General features: G+C 51.2%; 2 long non-coding RNA genes across 2 annotated transcripts; both read right to left on the bottom strand.

Annotated features, from left to right (window-relative positions):
• Window positions 1-650: 650 nt before the first annotated feature.
• On the bottom strand, window positions 651-4577 carry LOC136057250 (uncharacterized). The gene is made up of 6 exons (XR_010623001.1): window positions 4384-4577; window positions 3180-3336; window positions 2927-3064; window positions 2576-2667; window positions 1738-1925; window positions 651-1667 (listed from the first exon to the last, which is right to left on the bottom strand). It is a non-coding gene; the product is annotated as an uncharacterized LOC136057250 (long non-coding RNA).
• A 2278-nt stretch (window positions 4578-6855) lies between these two features.
• LOC136057069 (uncharacterized) lies at window positions 6856-11420 on the bottom strand. The gene is made up of 3 exons (XR_010622994.1): window positions 11127-11420; window positions 10792-10883; window positions 6856-7032 (listed from the first exon to the last, which is right to left on the bottom strand). It is a non-coding gene; the product is annotated as an uncharacterized LOC136057069 (long non-coding RNA).
• Window positions 11421-14065: the final 2645 nt, after the last annotated feature.

Raw genomic sequence — 14065 nt, 5'->3', positions numbered from 1 at the left:
CAGCTTGCTGAGCCCGGCTGCAGCGGGGTATCCCAGCCATAAATCTGTCAATGCGAAGAGAACAACGCGCACGCAAAAAAAAAAAAAGAAAAAAAATAGAAAAAAAAAGCAGTTTAAACCAAGAAAAGCAGCATAATTACAGGTTCATTACGGCAAACAAAAGCATCCCACGATCCCACCCCTTTGGCAGGGACGGAGGGACTCCATGAGGCTCATTATGTAGTTACCTCGGTAGGGTCAGAGCCTGCTGCGCCGAGCTGCCGTCCTGCTCCCAGCCCAACTGGATGCACTCGCTGGGGCACCCTGCATCCACGAGGCCTCGCCTCAAACCTTCCTTTCAGGCTCAGTTCAAGTGTGGTCAGCCATAGTGAAAGGGGCTGGGGACCAAAGGCTTTACGCTGATCTGCCGAGGGCAGGGAAAGGGGAGGTTGGGTGCAGGAAAACAGGCAGCAGTTCTACCTCTGTGGCCCGCTCAGTGCCACGTTTGAGCTCCAACCCCCCCTGGGTCTTAGCCGGCCAAGGCACCATAGCCCATCCAGCCAGCTCCCCTCTGCTTGATAATGGCTCCAAAATAAGCTGGGTTAGAAAATCAGTGACCCATCTTATCCCGAATTTCCCAGAAGCTGGGGAAACTCAACACTCTAAACCTTTTGCCCAGGACACCTCCAGCCCTGTGCAAACCCTGCAAGGGACGCAGACGATGCTTTTCAGCTGTTTCCAGCCCACGGCTCCCTTTCTCACCGGGTGTGAAGTCCCCTCCGACACCACATGCCCCTTCCAGAGCCACAGCTTCCCTCTCCGTCCGACAGAGAATTGAGGAACTCCAACGGCACCGCCAAATATTCAGGGAACCTGGCAGCCCCCTTCCCCTCTGCCCGCAGTGGTGGTGAGTGCTGCCAGCACGCCCACGCTGAGCCTGCCTCCATCTGTAACCCAAACGTCAAAACATTTCCTCCTGAAGCCCCGTTTTGCTCATGGTAGCTCTGACCCCAAGTCTGAGCCGCATCACTTTTGGGGTCTGCCTTACCGAGCCATTACTGCACTGCCCCACTGTGCGCAGATAAGAATAGGCTGCTTCTTCTGACTCATTTAGCTAAAACAATGGAGCCACCAGAGGCCAAATTAATCCCTGGTGACTTCAGCAAAGTTGCACCAGGCTAAATTTGGTCCCAAGTGTACAATTAGCACGGAGGAGAGCACGGTGTCATGACAGCCTCTTGGCTCTTCCCGTGGGCTCCCTTCGGCAGCCCCACGGCTGGGTGCTCCCTCAACATTTCTAGGCACGGGGAAGGGCACCCTGCTGGGGACAGGCAGCCCATCACAGGCTGGGGAAGGGCAGATTCCATTTTCCTTGGAATCCCATCTCCTGCTGCCCACAGGCATCCCTGCAGTCCTGCCTTCAGCTGGTCCAGGCCTCTCATCCAGCCCCTTCGATAGCCGTGCAACAAACCTTGAAACTCAGCCCTCACCAGCCTCTCTTCAACAGCTCTGTGGCCACCAGATTCCCTCTAGTAACAGCTAAACCACCAAACCACATTTTTCGTCACGTTTGTGTTTCAGATGTAGAAGAACGGGTCAGAAATGGCAAGAGGAATTGTCTTGGGTGACTCTTAGCTGGCCAAGGAGCAGAGGCTTTGCTCAGCTGCTCCTGGAGCCGCACAGAAGTGCTGTGAGTGAAAAATAGACGGTGCAGAAATAAGTCATATAAAAAAAAATGAAAGAAGAAGGTAGCCAGACCTTTTCAAACTCCAGAAGCACTTCCTCAAACACGTGGCTTTGTGCACCAGGCACAGGCAGAGCCTGGATAGCGGTGCTGATCCTGCTCCACACAGCATAGAGCAGTGCACGCAGGCGGGTCCCACCAGCAACGGCCCACGGAGGATGGGGTTTGCTCTGAGAACACTCCTGCTAACCTCAGAGTGCCTCTGCAGTGAAAGAAAAAGAAAAAAAAAAGAAGCGATGAGAAAGCCTCAAATAATTGAATAAAAAAAAATGGGGAACAAAGAGCAGAGTGTGGGAGTCCGGGAGGTCAGTGATCAGAGCCTCCCTCCTGCATCCCCTTGCCCCTCCTGCCCCACAGCCTGGAGCAGTGTCAGCTTCTCGTTCCACTGACAGTTCTTCAAAGGCTCCAGGATTGGAGGGAGCTTCTTGTTTCATCGCAAAGCCTCGTGTCCTTTTCCTTTGTCAGGCTGTTAAAACTGTGCCAATGAAGAGGCACTGACTGCATGGCCAATGACCCCGCTCTGTGCCCAACTGAAGCTGCATTGCTCGACATGGTTTGGTTCCTACATCCCCTCTCAACCCCTCGGATCTCCTGCAGAAAAACTTCTTATGAAGATCGATGCTGGAAAATGTATTTCCCCTCTTGCAAGCACACAGTGGTTGCTTCAGCATTGCATGGGGTTGCGTGTGTTATTTTGTTATTGCACGGTTGCTGGTGACAACTGATCTGCACACACTGCTTTGTTTTTGTAGGGTTGCTTTAAAATCCTAGGCTCCCGGTATTAGTTCCATTTATTTATTTTAGGAAAGGGTAGTTTTAAGGCTTGAAAAATAAACATGCTTAAAGATGTACCAAGTTATGGGGAGGGTGCGTCCCCACACTCCACTCAGCCAGGCTGGACTGGCTCTTGGTGTTTGGTGTTTTGGCAGCTCATGTTGATGGCACTGTGAAAACAGCGCGTTATTAATGATTCTGCAAGGCTTGAGTTACTGCAAAAAGCTGCACCAGACTCAGGGTTTAAAAGTTCAGATGGAGGAAGAGGTGTAAGGAGAAGCGCTGGTGTGGCTGATGAGGGCTTTCAACATCATCTTGTGCCAGGCAGCAAAAAGGACTCTATAGAGCACAGAAATATCCCAGCTCACTACAGCACGTCCCCAGAGCTTCCCGAAGTCCATGCTCTGGGAACAGAGCCCCAGTCCTCACCTGGCCTCAGCACTGTGTCCAGGGCTCATTTTTGCTGAGGGGAAACAGCTGAGTTTGGGCAATACTGTCGAGGAGAAGAAAACATGTCGAGACACACTGCCCAGCAGATCATCCACAGCCCTGCTGTGAAAGGGGAGACTGAGAAGACAATGAAATTAAGGAGAGAGACTTCTGTCGGGTGAAATAATTAGGTCTCAGGGTATGTAATTGATGTGCTCTTGATGTGGACACTAAATCATTTACAAGGCCTCACCTGGCACGAGCAGCTCCAGCACCAAGCGGTGGAGGACGAGCATCGTCAGCAGTGTGATGAAGCAGGCGGTGGGAGCAGCTCTGAAGTGGGTCTCAGCAGCACGGACTTCCCCATGGGGCTCTGGGGGTCCTCCTGCCTTGTTCTCCCCTTGCTTCAGCTGCCGGGAGTGGATTTCTCATCACTGAGCCTTGGTGGGCACGTGAGCAACTCCAGCACCCCAAATGGGAGGCTCTCACAGCAGGACTTGGCTGCAAGCTGGAGATGCTGCTCTCTTTCCCTGCTGACATTTTTCAGCTGAGCTCAACAACAGCTGAATCCTAAACACCAGCATGGGCTACTCAGAATCATCTGTAACACACCACAGTGTTTTCTGGGCATCAAACATCCCAGGCCATCACCACGTGGGAGCAGATTTCAAACTGCTGGACAAAACAAGGCCTTTGGGGACCAGGATGAGCTGTGCAGACACTCCCCAGGGCTCCGCCATGCAGGCTGAGGTGGAGGAATCCAACCCCACAGCTGGCTGTGCTATCCCATAAGAAAGACATCAATCTTGAGGACTTTTTCCACTGTCAGTCATCCTCAGTGCTTTTTCCTGCCCCATCAGCTGCAGCAGTCAGATGGCACCAACATCCCTATTCTGCCCCTGTCCCTCCCAGCTGTCCCCGTCCCAGGGTAGTGACAGTCTGCTCCATGGGCTGAGCATCAGCACAGCCACCCCAAGCCCCCACCAGCCCCCCTGTGCCCAGAGCATGCGCCGTCCTCTCGACACTGCCTACAAACTCTATTAGCTTTGTAATTAAAAACAGCTGTAATCTGATCAGGTGGAGATCACGGTTACAAAATGAAGGAAGCCATTAGCAGGAAATGTTGTGGTTCAGGCAGACATCAAATCAGTTTAAAGAGATTGGATTTCATTGTTTTTATACAGTTACTCCATTACTATAATGCACTGGGTCCATTTAAGTGGCTGGCTCGGAGGAGTGCTTATAAGGCAGTAGTGACATCTATGTGAAATGAACGGCATAAACGGTGAGTGGCGAGGAGATAGCACTGAATTTACACCCCTCACTCTGCACTGAATATCAATACACCAGAGTGGGGTTTGCAAAGGTGTCCTGCCTTCCCAGGCCCCCCTGGTGTTTCCAGCCCCTTTGTAGGGTTCGGGGAGCCCCTTCCCACAGTGCAGGTTGGCTCAGAGGACCTTTCCCCTCCTAAGCCTTGGTCCTGGCTTCTGTGCAGCAAGGTGGAGTGAGAACTGAAACCGCAGCAGTCACACCACTTTGCTTCCTCCTGCTGAACAGCAGTGGGTCAGGGCAGAGCCTGGGCACCTCTGTTCTCACTGTGGGTGCTGTCTTTTTCCTCGGTATCCTCTCCCTGAAAGCAAAACAACCCCCCCAGACAGATATATATATATATATATATATATATATATATATATATACACGTATAAAAGAGTTGGGGGTGAATGAACCTGTGCTGGGAAGCATCAGCCTCTGTCCCAGTGCTCATAGTGAGGTGCAGGATGTAATCCAAAAGCGATGCCGTCGGGAGGGGCTGTTTGCAGAATCTCTCCGCTCTCACTTTGCTTCAGGATGGGATGCAGTCCCTGTAACTATAAGAAAGTCCTACACGGAGCAGCACGTACCTGAGGGTGGTCACTGGAGGAGTGAGAGGGGCAGGAAGGGGGGGAGGGGGAGCACAGTGTTTTGGGGTTTGTAGCTCGAGCACTAGGAAGCCTCTCCAGGCGGTGCTGAGCACAGGCAGAACCTCCCCTCCTTCCCAATCTCCTCATCAGAGCAGGAGATAAGAAGGGGCCTGCAGAGAAATGCCTGCTGCCTCCCACCCGCTGCAAGGATCCCCCCCAGGCAGCACCTCGTGGTTAGTGGAGGGCTCTGGCACCTTCCAACTCATCCTGGGCAACCACCCCTCCCTCCCTCCCTCCCCCCACACCTCTCACCCCAACCTGTATCAAATGCATCAAAGCCTGAGTAAATTATGTTCCCCTTGACCTGATGGCAGCAAGTTCAGGCACAGGACATTAAAAGAGCAGAGGCTGAGGTTTCATGGTCAGCGGAGGTGGAGGAGGAACTGTGTTGCTTTTGCCTTTAGAAATGATGTTTTAGCCACGTTCAGCACTGGGCAAAGTTGAGATGTGAGGCTCAAATGGAGCCAGCTGGGAGCTGAGGAGGGGATTTCAGAGCAGCCCCCAGCTGTGTTATGCAGCCATTTCATACGGTGTGTGCTCTGACTGGATGAGACCACCAGACAGCAAACACAAAATGGTCATAGAAGGCTGGGTTGGAAGGGTCCTCAAAGAAGACCCCCTTCCAACCTCATGCCATGGGCAGGGTTGCCAACCACTAAATCAGGCACAAGACCAGGTTGCCCAATAACCCCATCCATCCTGCTCGTGGATACCTCCAGGAACGGGACATCCAAAAGAAGGCAGAGTGCCCCTAATGTCCTCACAGACCTGGTGGCACATAGACCTGAGGCACGTAGACCCGGTGGCTACCTCCTGGCACTGCTCTGGATGCAGCACGGGGTGGAGCTCCCAAATCACTGTGCCAGTCCCCAAAGAGACAGCATCGAATCCGGAGCCTGTGAAGCCACTGCCAGCAAAATAAATATTCGGGCATATTTTTAGCATGCTCTCGTTCAGAGAGAATTTCTTTGTGTCCTTCTGAGGAGCTCGCCGGACCTTTCATCAGTTTGTTTTTCTCATTAGCCGGCATAAGCTTTGTTCTTATTTAATAAAGATTAGGATCTGCTGCCTCCAGCCCTCTCTTTTTGCTCCTCCGTCAGGCCCGTGGGGGCTCGGGCTGCAGCTACGCGTTTGATGTCGGCCACGGAAGTTGAAGCACGGGACAGAAGCTGGGGTTCGCTTCCCCAAAAAAACCCCGTGCCTGTTCACCCCTTCCGTGTCCCCCACAGAGGGGACAGAGGCATGGCACAGCAGTGGGAAGCCACTGCCTGGGCATGGACGTTTCCAGATCCGCTGGTGGGTGCTTTGCAGGGCGGTCTGAGCTGCCAAGAGAGCGTGGAAGGAGAGCGGCGAGGTGACCTGTTCATATTCCTCTCACCAAACAGTCGTGACACAGATGGGAGCTGCTTCTTCCAGCCCTGGGGTCAGGGAGAGACAATGGAGCTCCTATTCCTTTATATATCATCAGATCCTCCTTGCAAGCATGGGGAATAAAATAACTGCTTGCTTTTCTGGAGCTGAGTCATTCCTTGAAAAGAAATGGGTTAAAATGACAGCAGTCATGAACCAGAATGAATGCAATGAACACCCAGCAGAAGGCAGCGGCATCTCGTGAGCTCTGAAAACATGATACCAACTGATGGCTGCTGGGTTGGACCAGCACCATGTCCTGCCAGGACGAGGACAAGTGGGAGCAAGGGGCCAGGATGTCCCCACGGTGCAGATTGTGTGCCCCAGCTACAGCTGCCACAGGTCACCTCCCAGTTATTTCCTACACCGTCGACTGTTGGTTTGGCCATTCCCAGACCAAGACTATATTCACCTCTTGAGAAATACAGTGGTTGTTTGTCTTAAAAAAACCATCTTTAAGCTCTTACACGAAGAAGGCACCCGTTTCTAGCAATAAACATATTTAGCATATGCGCACCTTCAGAGGGATGTGTAGCTCCACGGCCAATAACACTTATCACTTCACCTCACGTAGGGAGATAAGGGCAAAGGCACGCAGGGCTGCAGGGCAGGAGCTGTTTGCTGAAAGGGGCCGGGAAGGAATCCAGTCCCCACCCCAATGCAGCATTACCTGCACCCAGGTGTGCTCCGGTGCCGGACCCCACGTGCGGTACTGCCAGTGCCAAACTCATGTATCTAGGAGGGAGAGAAGGGAAGGCAGATTTTACACATCCTTTTTTTCTTGAACAGTCACTGTTGTAAAGGAACTCGCCCTTGCCATGTTTGTGTCACTCGTGTTTGCTGCCTGGGGCAATGTGAGAGTGCAAGCTTTCCTGGCATGACCGCTCTTGGAAAACCAGCTTCAAATCCATATATGATAATATTAATGGAAACCACAACTCTAATTCACATGCACTGATTTCCTTGCCAGAAAGCACGCTCCCATCCAACCCACGGATAGAAACATCACCCTGTGACTTCCCTGCCCAAGCATGACCAACTGATGCTCTTCAAAACCTAAATATTACAGGGAATGTTTGCAACCCACAGTTTAAAGAAGAAAAATCTTCCCCAAATTCATGCAGTGGCTCAGTGTCATGGCTATAGTCAAGGAAGAATCCTGATAGATATTTCCCAAGCCAGACTGCCCGCCTCCCAAAGAAACATGAAACAAAAAAGCCTTGAGAACCAACTGTTTCATATACACAAATACTTGGTTCAGAATTTCTTCCCTGTCTTTTCAAGTACTTTACACCATGCCACAGAGATGTACTCACAGCTCACCAGCACAGAGGGAGGGACCTGACCCTTTTAAGCCCATCCTTTCCAACACCAATGACAGATGCTCCCATACACTGCTGTGCTCGGTGCAATGGGACAAAGGTTGGGGAGGTGAAGGGAGAGCCCTCGATAAAGATAAAATCTATTTCTGGTGTCTATAAAAACCAAACCTGAATTCTCAGATACTTCAGTGTGAGCAGTGGATGTGGGGTAATGGAGAATGGAGTTATTTATTAATAGAAGGGCATTTCAATAGAGATCTGAGGGGGTGATATGAGCCAAATGGAGGCATTTATAGAAATAATGCTCGGAAGGTTTTACCCAGCATTCCCAGGTGTCTTAGCACTGTGCTGCTCCGGGGAGGGCCATCTCCCATTCCCAGGAAAAGTTTTTCTGGGGGCTGCATGAGTCGTGCCATCACACCTACCCCAGACTCAGACATCATTTCTAGCTGGAAGCAGAGCCAGAAGAGCAAGTGTGGAGGGGGATCTCTGTCCAGGAGGGGAGATCTCTGTCCAGGAGTTGCCTTGCTGCACTTTTGGGGCAGTGGTGGGCCCTACCTCCAAGGCCTCCAAATCCACGTTAGACTCCACTCCAATTCCTACCACTATCTCCCACAAAACACAAAATTCACCTTCCCGAATTCCTCGCTTACTCCTTTACAGCCAACACCTCTACCCTCACTTGGCAGGGAAGCAGCACCGCAATTCCCACCCGCCTCTCCCTCGCATCCCCTTCTGGAAGGGCTCATTACCCATGCAAATAAATAACACTCCGACAGCCGATCCCCTCCCAACACACACACACAATTCACGGGGGTCTTTGGGGAGCGGGGACAGCGGGAGGGAGGAGCGTGGTGCTGCGTGGCTGCATGTGGCAATCAAGCTTTCCCACCGCCGCGTGCCCCTTGGGGAGCAGCCCTGCTCCCGTTTGCAGAAGCCGCGTCTCTCCACCTTGCTAATCCCCCTCCGCTGTGCCCCGACCCCTGGGAGTCCTGGGAACGCGGTGCTGGTCCACGCTGCCCCATCTCTCCTCTGCAAAACAGAGTGGGGAGGGAGGGGAAGGGAAAACGTGTCCTTCCTTAATTGATTTTTGGTGAAAAAGGCAGGCAGCCGCGACGCAGTCAAATTAATTAGTTCCTGAGCTATTTGCAGTTATGAGCCAAGTAAGATTAGTGGCCATCCTGACTGGGTGCTGGGGAGTGGAGGTGGGATGAAGGTTGTAAACATGATTTTTTTTGCTCCTCTTTAAAAACAGAAAATAAGAGAGGAGACTTCAGGGCTGTCTCCTCAGCGTACTGCACAAAGATCCACCTGGGCTGCCCAATCAATGGGGTGAAATGACTGTTTTGGCCCATCCTGCACTGCCCACATTGACCCACACGAGTGCTCTGCTCACCCCACTATCATCCCACCAAACTGTGGGGAGAACGCCAGCTCCCACGCCCCAGTGATGACACCTATATCCTCTCTTGTCTGTCCAGCCAGGGAGGCTGTGGGAGAGGCTCTGAGAGCCCCACATGTGCTCAGGGGCTGTGATCCCAACGAGACGGGGATCAAGGGTTGCCTGCTGCAACCTGATAACGCGGCAGCATCCCAAGGGGCAGCTGCAGCCGTGCTGCCCTGCCGAGGGGCACCCTCTGCCTCAGGAGATACAGCTACGCAGACATGTTCCCATCTGGGTATCGATAAGCGTGCCTGTTTGTGCATAAACACAGCACAACGTGCAGCCACATACCTCTGCATTCCTCTTCCCCTCCCTCATTTCTCTCCTCCTCCTTATTCCTTTATCTCCTTCTCATCTGCTCTTGCCTGTTAAATGTTATTTTTGCTCCTCGTTCGGAACCGAGGTCCAGGAAACGGTGTTTGCTGTTCGTTACGCAGGCCGGCATTGCGGCAATGAGGGATGACGAATATTGTGGGTGAATATGACAAGTTTTCAAGAGTTTGGGTGGAAAGAAGTAAAAGGAGAAGGTCCCGAACCCAAACACTGCCAGACAGACTTCAGCAGGGAAGGAGCACTCGGTCCACCCCCTCCACACTTACAGCATGCTTCCTGCCTGATCCACTTGACTGGGGAGCAAGACATCCCGTGGCATCTCCTGGTGCTCCACCAGGATTTTGTCTGTCTCTTCTTGCTCACACTGTGGTCACAAGCTCTGCTCCCAGCAGGACAGCAAGTTCACACTGAGTGCTGCTGGTGGAGTTCCCACCTCTGATTCCATGAGGGCTTGCAGCCCAAAATCTGCATCCCTGGCGTGGACTAGACTAATCCTAAAGGCTGAATGGTTTCTAACTATCTTGGAAAAGCAGGGAAAAGACATAATGGCCAAATGTTAACACCTAACCAAGTTATTAAAGGAAATCTGTACTGGACAAACTCAATGATAATCATGACCCAGATGCAGAAACCCCCTCAACAATTCACCCCAAAAGTAGCCTGGCATGTTCACCGCTCCTCCACAAAGCCTTCCTCAACCCTCTGCTCACAGGGTCCATGAAGGGGGACACGAGTGGGCTAAGCAGAAAACTGATGGAAGAACCTGTGAATTAGTAGAAACACTCATTGTTCCCACTCTGGCAGCTCAAACAGGCAATGCTTGCTCCAATATGTTCCAGGGAGGGCTGACCATCCCTCCTTCAAGGAATCTTTCGATAACTTGGGTTTCAGCTCAGGGAGGGAGCGAGGGCAACTTATGAGCCCAAGGCAGCGTGGCTGCACTGCTCACTGGCTCTCTGGAATGGGGTTGTATACTGAATTTATGAGCTCTTAAGTCATCACATTTACAATTTATATTCTCCAGTCTTTTAATCTTGGCAATAAACTTGGACTAAACCTTTGCTGAGGCAGTGTGGAAATTTCACTGTTCCCGGCAGCCTCGTTTATGAGGAGTCCACAGGCAGGACCAGAACCAAAACTTGTCTCCTGACATCTTCACTGTGGGTCAACTCCAGTTCCCCACTCCAGGAACAGTTATAACACACTGGCAAAATCTGGATGGTGAATGCTTGCAATGATCCCCTACCATCTCTCCTACCTTCTATAGGGGGGCACTGCTGCCCTTCATGATGAGCACCAGATCCATGTGCACATCACTGTTTAAATATTGCCAGGCTCAGGACCTTGCAAACCAGCCTCACAGGTGCATTTTTACCCCCCGTAGGGCTGCTTTACTTCAGCAGAAGAATCATCTCCAGAAGGTTTCCTGCTGGAGTGGTGGCTCTTGACAGGAACCGGTCTCCAAAGTGGGCAGCTCCTCTGCAGACCTAAAATTGAGATGGAATTGGCAGTGATAAAGCTACTATGGGAGGCAGGCCCTCCCTGCTTTCACGAACCCCACGCTTTCAGAAGAGGGTGGCATCACTTCTGCAGAATGCTTCAGTGGCCTCAAATAACACACTGAATTGTCAGGCACAAACCCAAGCGATGGCGTGAGCCAGCACTGAAATAATGAGAAGCTGATCTACAGCTTTTTCCCCTCTGGTTTATTAAATGAATGCTCCACATACCACTTCCCACTGACTGGAGACAGAGCAAAAATCCCAGGACAGTAACTCATCATCCTTTCTTCCCCTGAGAAGATTCAAGGCTGTGGCTATGTATGGATGTTGCGAAGTGATAAAGTTGCTGCGGCTTCACGAGTTACCACGCATCGGCTGAGCCGTGCTGCCTGACCGCGCACACGCTCCCGGCTCCCCGAGACTGGGTGGTAAAACATGTTTGCTCACGATGGGGCTGGAGCAGGTACACCGGCAGCGGGCTCCAGATAAGCATGCTCTGCTGATAAGCAGCGCCTCATTAAGCCCCGGGACTCAACCGCTTGCAGAGCAATCCTTGGCCCAGATGTTCCTCCTGTTTTCAAGTCGTAGACCTCAGTCATGGAACTGGCAACAGGGAAGAGCTCTGGGAACGCGGTCAATATTGGATCAATCCCTGCATGTAGAGTGGAGGGGAAGGAGGGTCCAGGACTGTGCCGGAGATCTGGAATGGCAGATGGCCCAGCCAACTGTATGACTGAGTACAGCCTCAGCAGTGCCATGCCTGGGTGAGGAGGTTGCAGATGACACATGGAGATGACCCAGGGAATGAAACTGGAACGCTCTGAATTCTCTTGGGATCAGAGTCCGTGGAGAGAAGTTACATCACCATTTGTGCTTTCCAAGACTGGAGCAAGGTCTTGTCCTGGGCATGATCTAACATGAAAAACACGTCAGGCCCCTTGACTCCAGTAAGCAGGACCAGGCCTTCTCTTTGGCTTCATAACTCAAAAAAAATGGTGCTTCTTTGGAGGTCCTGCTCCTTGCTACCACCCACAAGCTGAATGCCCTCTTGTCTGAACCTTGGTTTGGCCTCAAGGCTCAGAAAACTGGATCCAGCCACAGCTTTCCAGGACCTCCTTCAGCTCCATTTCCATCCCACCACAAGCCTCTGCAATGGAGAGACAAATTTTCCACTTATTTGCAATCCTCATGCTGAAGGCAAGCAGCTCACTCTGCCACCCAACAGGAGGTCAGGTTCACGTGCCCATCCACAGTTGCAGTCTTTGGGATCAGGTAGGGGACGAGACAGCTGCCTTAAGGGGAGGCATCTGATGACAGCTTGAGTGGCGGGACAAAGTGTGATGTGTGCTTGTTTAGATAGCCAAAGGACTTGGAACAAATGTCTCTGGCTCATGTTTTAGATAAAAGGAACCCAGCCTTGTCAAGGTTTCAGTAGCAATGGTGAGGAAGTGCTTACTGAGAATCCCTTGGCCTCCAGACCCTTTTAAAATAGAATCAACTGTAATAAAGGTAATAACAACAACAGAAGAAAGCTTTCACGTCTCAGAGATGCTCACTTCTTTTTGGACCAGGATATTTTTGGGATGCCAGGATCAAGATCAGTGATAGGGTCCACAAATCTGGGGTCACCTGCGATCCATGCACCAAAATCTTGGGGTGTTATAGTCCTGAGTGCCCTGTCTTTTGCTCCTCGTTTCCTACCTGATCCACCACTGCTGCTTGGCTCGGAGGGAAGAGTGGGACATGGTGGTGCCAAGGGGACAGGGACTGCCACATCCACATCCATCTGGCATACTGAAGCAGGGACTGAAGGAAGAGGAAGGAGGGGGTGGGTAGAAGAGAAAATCCCAAAGATCCTCGGATAATAAGCACCATTAAGGTTAGTCTGTCTCATGATTGTTTCTTATTAAAAAGAGACTGTACTTTATCTGTGCAGGATATGCTGTTTGGATGAGGGAATTAGCAGAGTGACTGCCTCCATATCATCTAATTAGCAAAAATGTTGATAAGCAGATACAATCACATATGATTAGGATCCTTTTAAAAAGCCACTCCATTAATTAAATAGACAGAAAGGCCGCCTCCAGCCCTCGCGTGCCACTGATTAGAATACAAATATTTACACTAATCTCACCTCCATCAGCCATGGGACACTTTTGAGTATTTTTAGTGACATCAGATTACTATTGATTTCCATCCCCAATGTCAGACCATTTTGTTAGTATCTGAAAGTGCTGCCTTCGGTTTCGGATGCTTTAAATCATGTTAAGGGTTTATCTTAATGACGCTGCTGATAACCACTGTTCAGGTCACTCGTACTTTCTCTTCAAAGAACACAGTCTGGGCTGGTTTTTATTGTTTGTACTTGAGATTTGAGATACGAAAAACATTTCTCATTTCAAAGCCTTGGTTTCTAGGGATGGGGCTGCCAGGGTAGTTTGGGTCTAGTTACTCGAAGTGTGCATGCCTCTCCCATTTTCCTTTCTCTCCATCTCTCTCCGACCTTTCCTTTCTTCCTTGAAAATCCTTCTGGCTCACAACAGTGGCCTCTGCTGAATGGCTGCTAATCTCTGATTCCTGCTGCAGGCAGCAGACAAACAGGCAGTGAGCGTCCCCCACCACAGGATGACAGGAGAAAAACACTCCCTGTGTTTCAGATGGGTAGGACGCACTAAATCCAAGACAGATAATCCACTGCACCAGCAAGTCTGTGGTGGACACTCATCAGTGAAAGCAAGTCTGAGAAGAGATGCTTTGCAAAGAGACAGGCCACCTCCTTCCTTCTGTGAGCAGCCCTACACTCTGCAGCAGTTAATGAGGCTGGGACCTTCCAATGGGGCTCTTTCACCTGTTTCTGACATCCCATTTTCACTTCTAGGTAGCAGAGAGCAGGAACAGCAAGTCCTCCTGAAATTTCTGCCAAGCATCTGCAAAGAGATCACAGTGGCAGAGGATAGGAGGATGTTGCGCCTTTTGGTGGCTTGTGGGTCATCCTCAAGTCCAGTGGACAGTCCAATCCAGATCAGCACTGCACTGCCTAATGGCAGCTTCTATCACAGGTCCAGAATACAGTGAGAACCTCCATAGTGCTGCCCCATCACTGACTGAAGAGAAAACCAGCCTAACAAAGCCCTTCCCCAGTAGCCATCATCTCCAACACTCTTCTT

Source organism: Cyrtonyx montezumae, unplaced genomic scaffold (genome assembly GCF_038088225.1).
Source record: "Cyrtonyx montezumae isolate F1298 unplaced genomic scaffold, pur_monq_1.0 scaffold_6, whole genome shotgun sequence".
In the NCBI taxonomy this organism is placed as follows: domain Eukaryota; kingdom Metazoa; phylum Chordata; class Aves; order Galliformes; family Odontophoridae; genus Cyrtonyx; species Cyrtonyx montezumae.
This window is presented reverse-complemented; position numbering and strand designations above follow the sequence as displayed.